The 12,295-nt window shown below is 37.6% G+C and overlaps 1 protein-coding gene across 1 annotated transcript in view; it reads right to left on the bottom strand.

Annotated features, from left to right (window-relative positions):
• LOC128745549 (linear gramicidin synthase subunit C) overlaps positions 1–12,295 on the bottom strand; it is an 81,752-nt gene that overhangs the window by 62,630 nt on the left and 6,827 nt on the right. The gene's annotated exons all lie outside the window — the stretch shown is intronic.

Here is a 12,295-nt window from a genome sequence, read left to right as displayed (position 1 = left end):
AAGATTAAATGATATTTATTTTTTCATTTTCCAAAATTTTTTTGCACTGTGTTTCACCTTCTTTAATGCCTATTGAAAAACTACTTATTAAAACAATTTATGTATATTTCTCATAGATTATGTGTCTACTATACGTAGAATATTAAGTTTGATAGAATATCTCAAATAAAAATTTTGAGGTTTTGTCCGAGCTTTTTCGGGTTCTGCCCCATAGTGCGCCGTTTAAGCGTGTCCAATCCATGCAAATGACAGCACTCTGGATAGGAAAGAAGATTGTTAGGATCTTGCAAGACCCGTAATGCCAAACGTAGAAACCTTCTTTGCACATACTCAACTCGCAAATTCCATGTGAGCTGATGTGAACTCCAAACCATGCAATTATTTTCTTATAGGGGACGTACAAGGGAGCATTACAACGTTTTCAAACAATGAGGATCCTTGAAGTCCCGTCCGTCCCGTCCTTGAAGTCAGCCTACGCTCCAAACTAACGCCAAGGTCGTTAACATAGTCGACCCTGTTTAGCGCTTGTCCATCAATACTATACTCAAAAATAATCGGAGGTTGAATGCGGTGCAATGATTACACTTGGCACTTGGCAGCAGTGCTCGCAAAAATTGACTGCCCTGCATGAAGGTATTCAGCGCATACAGTTTTACCCCTGGTAGTATGCTTTTATCAGTCAGCCCATGGACATGACAACTGAACTGCTGACAGTTTTTGTTTTTTTCAGTGTTCTACCTTTCAAAACAATTCATTCATGAATTGCAGGGCTGAATGATTGCTCGACTAACTTGTCAGTCAAATTTCTTGCTCTTGACTGATATTTTATATCTCAAAATTTAATTTTTTTAACTGCCCTCTTTTTGACCATCAACCAGAACCAGACTGAAGGAAATTAATTAGAGCTTCGGAGCAATGTTTACGATTATTGTAGTTTAGTTTCCCGTTGTTGGGAGTTAAAAATAAATGAATGATTCACGTTTGGTTTTATTCACTATTGTCGAGAATGAATGAAAGTAGAGAACAACACGAAGTTCATTTAATCTGTACTAGAGACAGTAAAGAACGAGCAGTATATTACATCAATTCAGGAGTACTGCATAGAATGAATATGAGATTAGTTTACAACACGTCACGAATTTATCTGGTAAAATCTGGAGACAATAACAATCCTCGATGCAATGAATCATCTGAAAAATCTTCATGTCATCGGCGTAAACTAGTCGGTAGCTATTTACTATGTTATTTGCTGCGTCAATGATGAAAAGGAGAGGGCCTAGCGTGCTACTCTGCGGTACACCGGAATTGTTTGTAAATTTAGGTGCATTGCCGCTTTGAGCACCTTCGTAACATGCATAACAGAGGGTATTGGTGTGCAAGCAACATATGTCTGACTATGTTTTTGAAAGTATTGTCTTCAATGAGCCCTGGAGGTACCACGTTCCATACTGATGGACCTCTCGTTAGGGCGAGTCCAATCAAAAATGGTGTACTCTTCTTTCCTGTTATGTATATTTACCAGCTCCACTAATTAAATAAGTACGAAACGAAGCTGTGTTGTTTTATTAGGTCGGGAGCACGGTAGTTGGCGTCAGCCGAGTGGAAATAAAAGGGCGATAGTCGACCAAAATATCAAAAAGAAAAAAAAAACGGTTTTGCTATTGCTGTATGCTGTTGTTGTTTTCAAGGATCATGGTAATAAATAAATCGTTCTGACAAAGAATTCTTCAGCACACCAAACTCATCAATTATAGCTGCAGATGTTTTGGCATTGAAATCAAACACTACAATATGCTATTTATCTACTACATACATGAGCACTGTTTGTTGTTAGGTTTTAGAACTATGTTTAAACAATATCACCGGCACGGCACAGCATTGCTGGCAAACATTGCACATTCATTCCGAGCCAATCATGATGGAATGAAGCTTTATATGGAGACCCCAAGAAGACGGTGTAATGGAGAAGAAACTGAAACCAAAATTAATAATAATTGAAGGCCGTATAGCTTGTAGTTTTTGTTTTGAACTATCCTTGATTTCCATTTTTGCATGTAAACTATCGCTGATTGAGCTATACGTCAATTTACATAAGACGTCAAAGACGGAAGGAATGCCGCCGCGACGTTCAACGTAACGAACGCAAAAAAAAAACGAATCACAACACAACACGTTTCGCGGGGGATAAGCTTTAAAAGGTTGTAGAGCAGTTCACTTCACACCCGTTACTCACGGGTCTGTGAATAAACGCTATCATTCCAGATCAATGCAGTCTATCATATGTACGTACGAGATGCCGTCTCCCGCGTGCTGTCTGTGTAGTAAGTATTCATCGCATCTCACACCGCAACAAGCCAGAGCATCATTCTGACAGATGGAATCAGCGAATCTACGCAGGTCAGATGCCATTGCACAGTCAAACAATTACCACTTATTGCCCACTCATACGTATGAACCACAGACTAACAGACGGTGATACGGGTGCGAGGGAAGTCCCCCGAAATCATTGCTTCGATTTCAGAAATTTGTCAGAAACAGGCTATTGAATGATCCTTGTATCCTAAGTCTGTATTGTAATGTAATATTGTACATTTTCTGTTAAAAACTGTCTGTCCATCTGTCTATTTTAAACATTCTGAAAAAACTGTTCGGGATCAATGCATGATTTCACGTCCACCGTGAATTGCTTGGTTTGAGTTTTATCTTTTACCACTTTCTATTAAGGAGACTTACGATACTATATTTTTACCGATATTTTTTTTCTTGATAACACGCAGAACGAATTGATTCGGTTCCCTAACACAGATATCAAATCGATATCGCGGTCGTAAGAAATCTTATTGGTACGAGAAGATTTTATAACTTTTTCTGGCGCGTTTCCCTACCACAAACATCAAATTCACCTTTTATTTATCGCGGTCCTGAGAAAACTTGTAGGGTCGAGATGATCTTATCACTTTTTCTGGGGCACTTCCCTAACACGGACATTAAATTAGTCTAGATTAACCGTGGTACTGTAAAACAAATTGTTCAGTTTGCGACCAGTGATGCCAGAACTACAGGTTTATCTGTAGTTCTACGGATTTAAGAATTTTCTACGAATCTACCGACCCCCCGGCACGTCGCCATTTTTCTGTGACTGAATCTGAAACGTCAAAAATACTGGGCGGGAAATCACTTCATAGAAAATCAATGCGACGGCCATTGTTGTTTGGGGTACAATACTGAGGGGTCCAACTTAATGGGGGTACTGTCAAACTATGTAGACCAAGATAGCGATGTCGTGGAGGTGGAATCTACGGATCAACTGCTCAAAACTACGGATTTTCATAAATTTCGCGGAAAAGATTGAAATTTTCATTTAGTGACACAAAGCACGAGTGCGTTACATGCAGTGAAATGCGTAACTTTATTCTTTCTGAGAGAAAGAAGCGAACAGAATAATTTTCTTTAATGAATTAAACATGGAAGATTTGCTTTAATGCTGTCATGCTGTCAATAAGAACTAGCGTTTTCACTTTGACGGCAGATAGAAATTTTCATCATTATATACACACACTTAAAATAAAGTACCGAAGTCGGCAAAATTTTGCCGAGATTTGGATAGCTGAGCGTCTGGTAAAATTTTTTTATGATGCCAAAAGTTAGTTAGTTCGAAATTTTCACCGAACGCTCTGCTGTCCAAATCTTAACAAATTTTGCCGAGCTTTTTAAGTGTGTAGGTCAACGGTCAGTGTTCACTTCTCTGGTTTCGCTTTCTGATCGTAGTGATATTTGCATTTATAGTAATATTAATATTTTCGTGGTTGGAGCAAAATAGAAAAATATTTTCATTTCTATTGTTTTCCACTCTTTGGGAATTCCTTAGTATGATTTCTGTACTGCGACAGAACATCAAAATCAAGCGAATAAGGTACTTGGTTATAAACAAGCAGGTAGAAGAAATCCATGTTCTATATGTATTAATGTTCAATATACGCTATAAATGAAAACTCTTGGACATTTTTACGCTATAAATGAAAACTCTTGGACATTTAAACCTTCAGAAAGCGATGAAAAGATGAAAAGACAACAAAGAGAAGGCGAAAGACATCGGAATGTTGACGAAAATGTGATTCAAAGTCAATGAACAGTGATAAAAGGATAACAAAAATACGATAAAAAGACGACGAAAAGACTACCAAAACTGCGATAAAAACAGGACAAAAAAAGAAGAAAGAGAAAATTAAAAAGTGTCAATCAGGCGATAAATCATGCAAAAAAGACTACGAAAAGATGGCGAATAAACGTTGTCAAAAATACGACGAAAGAACAACGAAAAGACAAGAAAAAGATAACATTTTTTGTTGTCTTGGCAACAAACATGACGAAAGATGATGAAAAGAGGACAATAAAAAATGAAGAAAAGGTAGCAAAATGAAAAAAAAAGCAAAAATACGATGGAAAGATGGCAAAATGATCATCAAAACACAATAAATATACAACAGAGAAATGACAATGAGGTGACGGATATGTAGAAAAGGCAGCAAAGAGATGACAAAAAGACGATTCCGAAAAAGCAACGATAATATGACGAACAGACAACGATAACGTAACAAAAAGACGATTGAAGAAAGATAAAACGATAGCAAATAAACGACAAATAGGCAGTGAAATGCCAGCGAAAAGATATGACGTAGAAGTGAAGACAAGTAGGTGAAGAGACGACAAAAATACGGTTGAAAGACGCCAAAAAACGTTAAAAACAGCGACAAAAATGCCTAAAAACAGCAATACAAACGACAAAAAGGCTATAAGTAGATGTAGCCTTTGGCTGAAGGTTTTGGAATGACAATTAAAAGTCAACAAAACAGTGACAAGCTATGCCGAAAAAAACACTAATGACACCACAAAAAGCAATCAAAAGTGACAAAAAATCGCTGAAAAGAGACAAAAAACGATGACTGAGTACTAGATGCTAAACATAACGAAAAACGACCAAAAAACGTTAAAAAGAGAACAACAAAACAAGGGGTTTACATGGTATAGTGGTTAGTATTTGAGCCTCTCACGCCGAAGACTCGGGTTCAAGCTCTAGTTCCGCAGAAATCAAGAATGATCCAAGCTGTTAATGTGACCATAATCAAATTAAAACAAAAAAAAAACGGCAAGAAGATGATAGTAAAAGACAACACTTAGCAAAACAAAAAAAACGAAAAATTCAAGACAAAATTTGAAATAACCTAACGATGAAATACGGAAAAACATAGACAGAAAACGAATGATGAAAGTCAACAGTATGCGGTCTTCAATACTATAGAAAAAAATTGAAATGTATCATGAACTGGTTTGATTCAAAAAAGTATTAATTTCCTTCAAATACAATCAAGAACAATACCTATACGATAAAAATTTAACTTTTTTCCCTTTTTAGCAAAACTAACAAACACTTTATACGAACAAACCTTTGAATGAAGAACAAATGTTGGTCAAACTTCCATTTAAATCAAAAGTTTGATTTAAAATTTGATTAAGTTTTATAGTTTATAATCTTTTCCTCTGTGGTAAAAAGTCAGATGATAAAGCTACGGATTTCTCTTCAGCAAAACCTGGCATAACTGCCTTTTAACCGTCCTCCATTCTTTTGTAACTAAACTAAACTTTCAACATTTTCCGTAGAGTTTGTTGTTGCTGTTGTTTGTTTGATTATAGTCACTTAAACAGCTTAGGCCCTTCGTGACTTCTGCGGGGTTGGGAATTGAACCTGGGTCCTCGGCGTGAGAGGCGTGAATGCTAAGCACTACGTCGAGATTGACCCCTCCATAGAGTTTATGAAAATCCGTAGATATGAGCATTTGATCCGTAGGACCGCGGAAAACTCGTAAATCCGTAAATCTGGCATCACTGTAAAAGGTGAAATATTTTCGTTTCTATTTCTTCCCACATTTTGACAGTTCCTAATATAATTTCTGTACCGCAATAAAACTTTAAAATCAAACGAAAAAGGTTGTACATTGTAATCAACCAGGTGGATCTTGTTCTATATGTATTAACGTTCTATAAACACTTTTGCGAAAATCCCATGAAAAGTTGATCAGAAGGCGACAAAAATACGTTGGAAATAACGTGAAAATACTATGCAAAGATGACGAAAAGACGCCAAAACTCTAACAAAAAAAAAACGGTAAAGAGACATTTAAAAAGCGCCAAACAGACGGTAAAACACACAAGATGCCGATGTAAAAGATGTAGATGTAAAGATGCCGAATATACGTCAGAAAGATAACGAAAGGACGATGATAATACAAGAAAAAGACAACATTTGTATTGTCTTGACAACAAATCGGACGAAATATGACTAAAAAATGACAAAAAAACAAAGAAATGGTCAGCAAAATGATGACGAAAAGACGCGAAAAAGCAACAAAAACGGTAAGAAGCCCCCGAAAACAAGCAACAAAAATTACCAAAACGACGAAAATACGATGGAAAGAAGGCGAAAAAGCCATGAAAAGACAACAAAAATACGACACAGAGATAATAAAGAGGTGACGAATACGGAGAAATGGCAACGAAGAGTTGACAAAAAAAGGATAATATGATGGATAGACAACGATAAGACGGCGAAAAATCGATGGAAGAATGGCGAAGAGACAGCAAATAAACAACAAAAAGGCAATGAAAAGCCAACGTAACGATTACGAAAATGTGACGAACAAGTGAAGACAAGTAGGCAAAAAGACGACGAGGAAAAGATGAAGTACGACTAAAATACATATGGTGAAAAGTAGTCGAAAAAAAAAACCAAAAAAAGCGACTAAAATTCCCAAAAATCAATACAAAACGACAAAAACATTTCAAAGATGCAGAGAAGGCAGTAAAAGGACAAAAAAGTCGACAAAACAGTGATAAGAAATGCCAAAAAAGACCACAAACGACGATAAAACTAAGAACGCCACAAACGACGAATGCCAACAAATCGCTTAAAAGAAACAAAGAAGGATGTATTTAAAGATGCCAAAAAGCCAGATATTAAAAATAACGCAAAATGACTAACAAATGTTAAAAAAACAACAAACAAGCAAACGAAAAAATACACTAACAAATCCATAAAACCTTCAGAGCGGAGCCTACCGATGCTTACAATATACAGATACAGACGATCGGTTGTGTGCAGTGCGTGAATCTCAATACAAACAACATAAGTAACCTTTTTTTGCGGCTAGGTGAAATTTATATTTAACACTGCGGTCGACTGCTACGAGCTGTTATGAGAACATAATTTTGTGATTAAAGCTAAACCCAACAAACGCTTTTGTTTAAGAGTAGCTTGTTCAACTATTGTATAACTAAAACCAATGGAACAAACGCTTGATAAGCTGCTGTAGAACAAAAATGTTTCTGTTCAATGTTCAAAAATTCACTATTTGTTATGATTTGTACGGATCGTGATTTATGCGTGTGGCAATAGCTCACAGATTTGATCTAAATCACTGATTTTCCATCCCTGATAGCAGCAATAAATCTGATTGGTCAGGGTGTTGCCATATTAACCCATTATGTCCTAGCGTATGATATATCATACCCCATCTTCGAGACCTGTTTACTGCTGAATTTCAATAGTTAGCATAGTTAATATATCACTACAACAGAGATAAGACATTAATCTGATGTGTGTGTGAGATGACCTGTCAGTTTTTGTCATTGCATCTGTATTTTCAACAGTGCAAAGTTGTGATAAATTGCGGAAAAAAAGTTGGAAAAATGGCGAAAAAAACTTTGTCTCCAAAACACATGAAAAAGTCTACATTTTGTGACCAAACAGTACCAGAAATGTAAAATGGTATTTATTTATAAAGTGTATCACAAAATTCGATAAGAAATATGTAAACAACTTTGTAATTTGTTTGTTTGAAACTGAGCCTATGAAATATAAAACCTGCGATATTTTGGCCTTGAAACCATTCCAAATGACGATTTTGAGTTTCCCGACACATTCGAGCCATAATATAATGGATTACACAGTTTCACTTCATTTGGTCCAAATTTAGGTATTCCCGGGTCATAATGGGTTAATAGCACTATTAAACTAACAGTTCTATTGCGGTTTCACTTGCACCCCACTTATAAAAAGTTATAGGAGACCCTGGGCTGCGACAACCAACTAGTTTCATCGTGGTAATAACGGGTGACAACTAAAATTTTGGAATTTTTTTTCTCAAGCTGTCAATAAAAGACAAAGATACACGAGGAAGATCTGATTTACCGAAATTAAAGATATATTATCCATTGTTGAAAAAAAATTAGTGCACATTTGAAAACGGTCCGTAATCGGCTGTTCGGCGAAGCTTTCGTTTGACGTCGAAACAGGAGCGTTGTACGGCCGTCATGTCAACTTTGCGAATGCATCTCTTGATTTTACCAATCAACTGTTTGCAATTCGTGGCTTTCCAGTTAATTTTGTACACCAAGGAACTCAAAATCCCGAAGAAATCTTCGAATGGGCGCACTGAGACAGATTTTACGGGTCGTGGTTTTTGGGTAAAAATGGGATCGAATGAGTATCCAGGAACGATTGTGTTTTTTGGGCGTAATGCGATGATGCTCTAGCCGGCCAAAACACGTATTGTGCATCTGCATGATGTTTTCGTACAAACGGGATCAAAATTTTCTTCAAACATTCGTCTGGTGCGTTGATAGCCAAACCAGAAGGCTTGTTGTTGAAGAAACGAGAAAGAGAACGATGTCTTTCTACGTCCATAATTTTGGCTGGTCTTCCACTACATTGTTTGCGAATAGTTGTTGGGCATCTTAGGATATGGTAAACAGCCGAAGCCGCTACATATTCGCATTTTAAATGTTGTACCGTAAACTTTTTCCCGAGATTTCTGTGGAAATTCGCAGAAGTGTGCAACGCGCTCGCGGAATGTTTCTTGTTTTGACACCGTTTTAAGCAAAACTTGGCAAGTATAAACAAAATAAAAAATACTGACAGAACGAGGATAGAAAGAGCTAACACATACACACTCTCATTTCTCCCTGAGCTTGTTTCGTTGTTGAGTATACGGGCCTCGAGAAAATTCCATAATTTTAGTTGTCACCCGTTATAAGCAACCATAATACATTTGCTTTATTAACAGTTTTATTATGGAAATTTGGCTAACTATAAGTAGTTTTTGTCTTGCATCGTCTTGATATTACGAAACAGTATGATAAAACCAGAGATAGTGATTCCTACCGCAATAAAACCTTTATAAAATTTAAATAGAACCAAGCGGTTCTAGAATTGCTTCTTGGAGTAGCAGCACTAGATGATGATCAGCATGATAGTTGCATTGATATTAAAGTAGAATAATTGCAAATTCGCATCTAGTTGCGCAGTATCTTTTCACCTTGAATACAATGCCACACCATCACCACCTCTTGTTTAAGGATTATGAACTTTGTTATGCGGGACGGTAAAGCCGACAATGATTGGTTGGTCTGTTAGTCTGTGATACGAACCAATGAATTATTGATGAACAGTTCACGCTATGCTGAATATATCCATTATGCGTGTAGAATTATTATCCAGTTTAGAATAATCAGCGTGTTGCGCAATTGTGCAGTACGATTTGTTTGAACTCAGGACACTTACAGTGCCCCCAATGGGAAACACTCTTTTTTCGGAGTATTTTGTCATTTTTAGTGAATTTTGATTGCCTTTTGACCAATTCCGCGGTTTTTTAGTAGCTAATAGGGGCTTTGAAAACAATTTCAATTCTTACCAATTGATCAGATTGGGCAACGATGGTTGCTTGATTTAATAACCCACGGCACGCTCTCGAACAGGTCGTTATTTTCCTTGCTATGAGGACTTCAATAAATAAAAAACACACAAAACAAACAAATAGAAGCCCAAGCACTACCACGGACAACGAGATTTCACAAGCACTAAACACTCCACACTTGACACAATCGTCGCAAACTTGTTTGTTTTGTCGGAAACTCGGTAACTAATTCGATTTTTGCCGAACTGCCTCCTCGCGAGGACGGAGAACTATCACGTCTGTGTACATTCGCGGCCGTCACTTCAATGAACCCCGCAGTTAGGCGCTGGAGCGTAGAATTTCCCCAAGCGCACAGGCAGGCAGACAGGCAATGATTTACAAAGATGATCACTCGATCGGTGTGATAGTGCGAAAGTTGAGTGCTGAAACGTTTTTGAATGACTTCATTCCAGGCCAGGCCAGGCGGCCCCCGTTTCGTTCGGGCAAAACGTCGAGAACGCCGAAGGTGTGTGATCGTATCGCGTTGAGTGCGGAAATTGGATGGTGCAATTTTTATGCTATTGTGCATCACAGAGGTGCATCGTTACAATGTTACAATGTCTCACTGGTGCTAAGTATGTATCACCGAACAAAAAATTTATCATGCTAGCCGAACCGTAATTATTCCGTCGTTTACTGCAAAGCAAAAAGTTTTGATCTCGGCGAAAACCGATCGGATGCGTAATCGATCAATTAAGTGTTCTGCTGTTTCTTATAATTAGAAGAAGTACGTAAGAGCTTAATCATTACTTTCTAAGAAAAAAGTGAACAAAATTGAAAAAATGATTAGTGCAAAAAATTCGATAGCAAGCAAAAACTTTACTAGTACTTTACTCACAGTAACGATTCAACCGCCTTTAAAATGATATTACTAACTAGAATAATAGCAATACTGTACCAGACACACGAAAGTGCACTTACCATTTGCTATGTTCCACTGACAGCTTGTTTCGTGTCATTCACACGCAGACGATCATGCGGACCAGGTTGAGCGAAACAGAATTCACCCACTTGACCCTTCTTTATTAGCGTACATTGTAGCGGGCAGTTAGTGATACAGGACAACGCCGGGCTAGTGCAATGATACTGTTGACTTAAGCAGTACTTCCCAGGCAAGTTTCCAACAACCAAGATTCGAAGCTACAAGAACTGGTTTGCCGGATCAGCATTTCTCCTTACGGTTAATCGAGAGGCTAGTTTGGTTTGGTTGAATTGAAGACTAACTTGATTGTGGCATTCTGATTCAATTGCATTTCAACCTTCGTTTGAATCTACGTTAAAACACTGAGGCTAGAGAATGTGAAATTAACTCCTATGTGAGGAAAGTCCAATACCCGGTCGGTGATCTGTTCACTGCCACGCTCATTGCACAATGTCAATTGATTATATTGTATAGCGCAATGGCTGTAATTGGTTAATTCGAATATTTACGTTTGCATCAGTATGCTGGCCCCTAAATTAACGATATAATCTGATGCCTGCCTGCTATTTAGTTGTTGGGCCGTTCCGACCAGTTCTGTGCGGGGGCCACGGGTGGTGTATTCGCATTGATAAATATTTCCTGCCTGACTGTCTCCGAGAGAATGTCGCCGGCAGGCACGGGGATTTTTTTTTGCATGGGATTGTGATTCATTGAGCTTTCGAGTCTTAGCGGAAAACCACGCTCGCGATGTGACACCATATAAAAGAAGGTAACGACGCGGATTATACGTCAGCGATGCGGTTCAATAACAATTACAAAAAGGAAATGCACGGTGAATCCCATTTTACGTAGAATGTTGTTATGTTTGGATGGTACAAAAACAAATTAGAAAATTTGTTTTTGTACATTGAAAAATATTGGCTCACTTTGTTGCTTTTGAGAGGCATGATGGATAAACAGCATAAAATGAGAAGAGATGCTATCTTCGTTGTAGAAAAGACATGGTGTGACAAATTATGTCGATTTTCTTATTATTTTCTTACAGTAGAACATGCTGTAGTCATTCGATTCGGTGATCCGGTGTAAGTCAAATGTATTTTTTGTCAACTCTCCATATAATTAGAAAAGTTATCTTTAGGTGCCTTAGGCCAATCTCAAGTATGAGTAGACGAGAAATTTTTGCTTTAAATTCTACTATTATGTCATTCACAAAATAAGATAGAAACTCAGTTACGCCTGACCACTAACAACAACACACACACACAAGTAAGAATATTCAACGGAGCAAGACATAGCGTTCGAACGTAGCATGTCGCCGGCCATGTACGAAACGTCGAACGAAAATCAGCTGACGTGCATCGATTCACCTCGGAACAAGTTCCCATCAGCACTAGTGATGCAGGTTTCCGTTCATCATAACGGTTACTTTTATCTTTGAATCTGTTTTTCAAATCTCTTGTTCAAATATTGGATGGATATCAGAACTCCACAACCTTGTGTGGGAACGAAACTAAAATTGGATAATAGCACCTAAATAAGAGCTAACGCTTGTTCTGATTAATCGAATCATCATCGACAAATCGTA

The sequence above is a fragment of the Sabethes cyaneus genome, chromosome 1 (genome assembly GCF_943734655.1).
Source record: "Sabethes cyaneus chromosome 1, idSabCyanKW18_F2, whole genome shotgun sequence".
Lineage (NCBI taxonomy): Eukaryota > Metazoa > Arthropoda > Insecta > Diptera > Culicidae > Sabethes > Sabethes cyaneus.
This window is presented reverse-complemented; position numbering and strand designations above follow the sequence as displayed.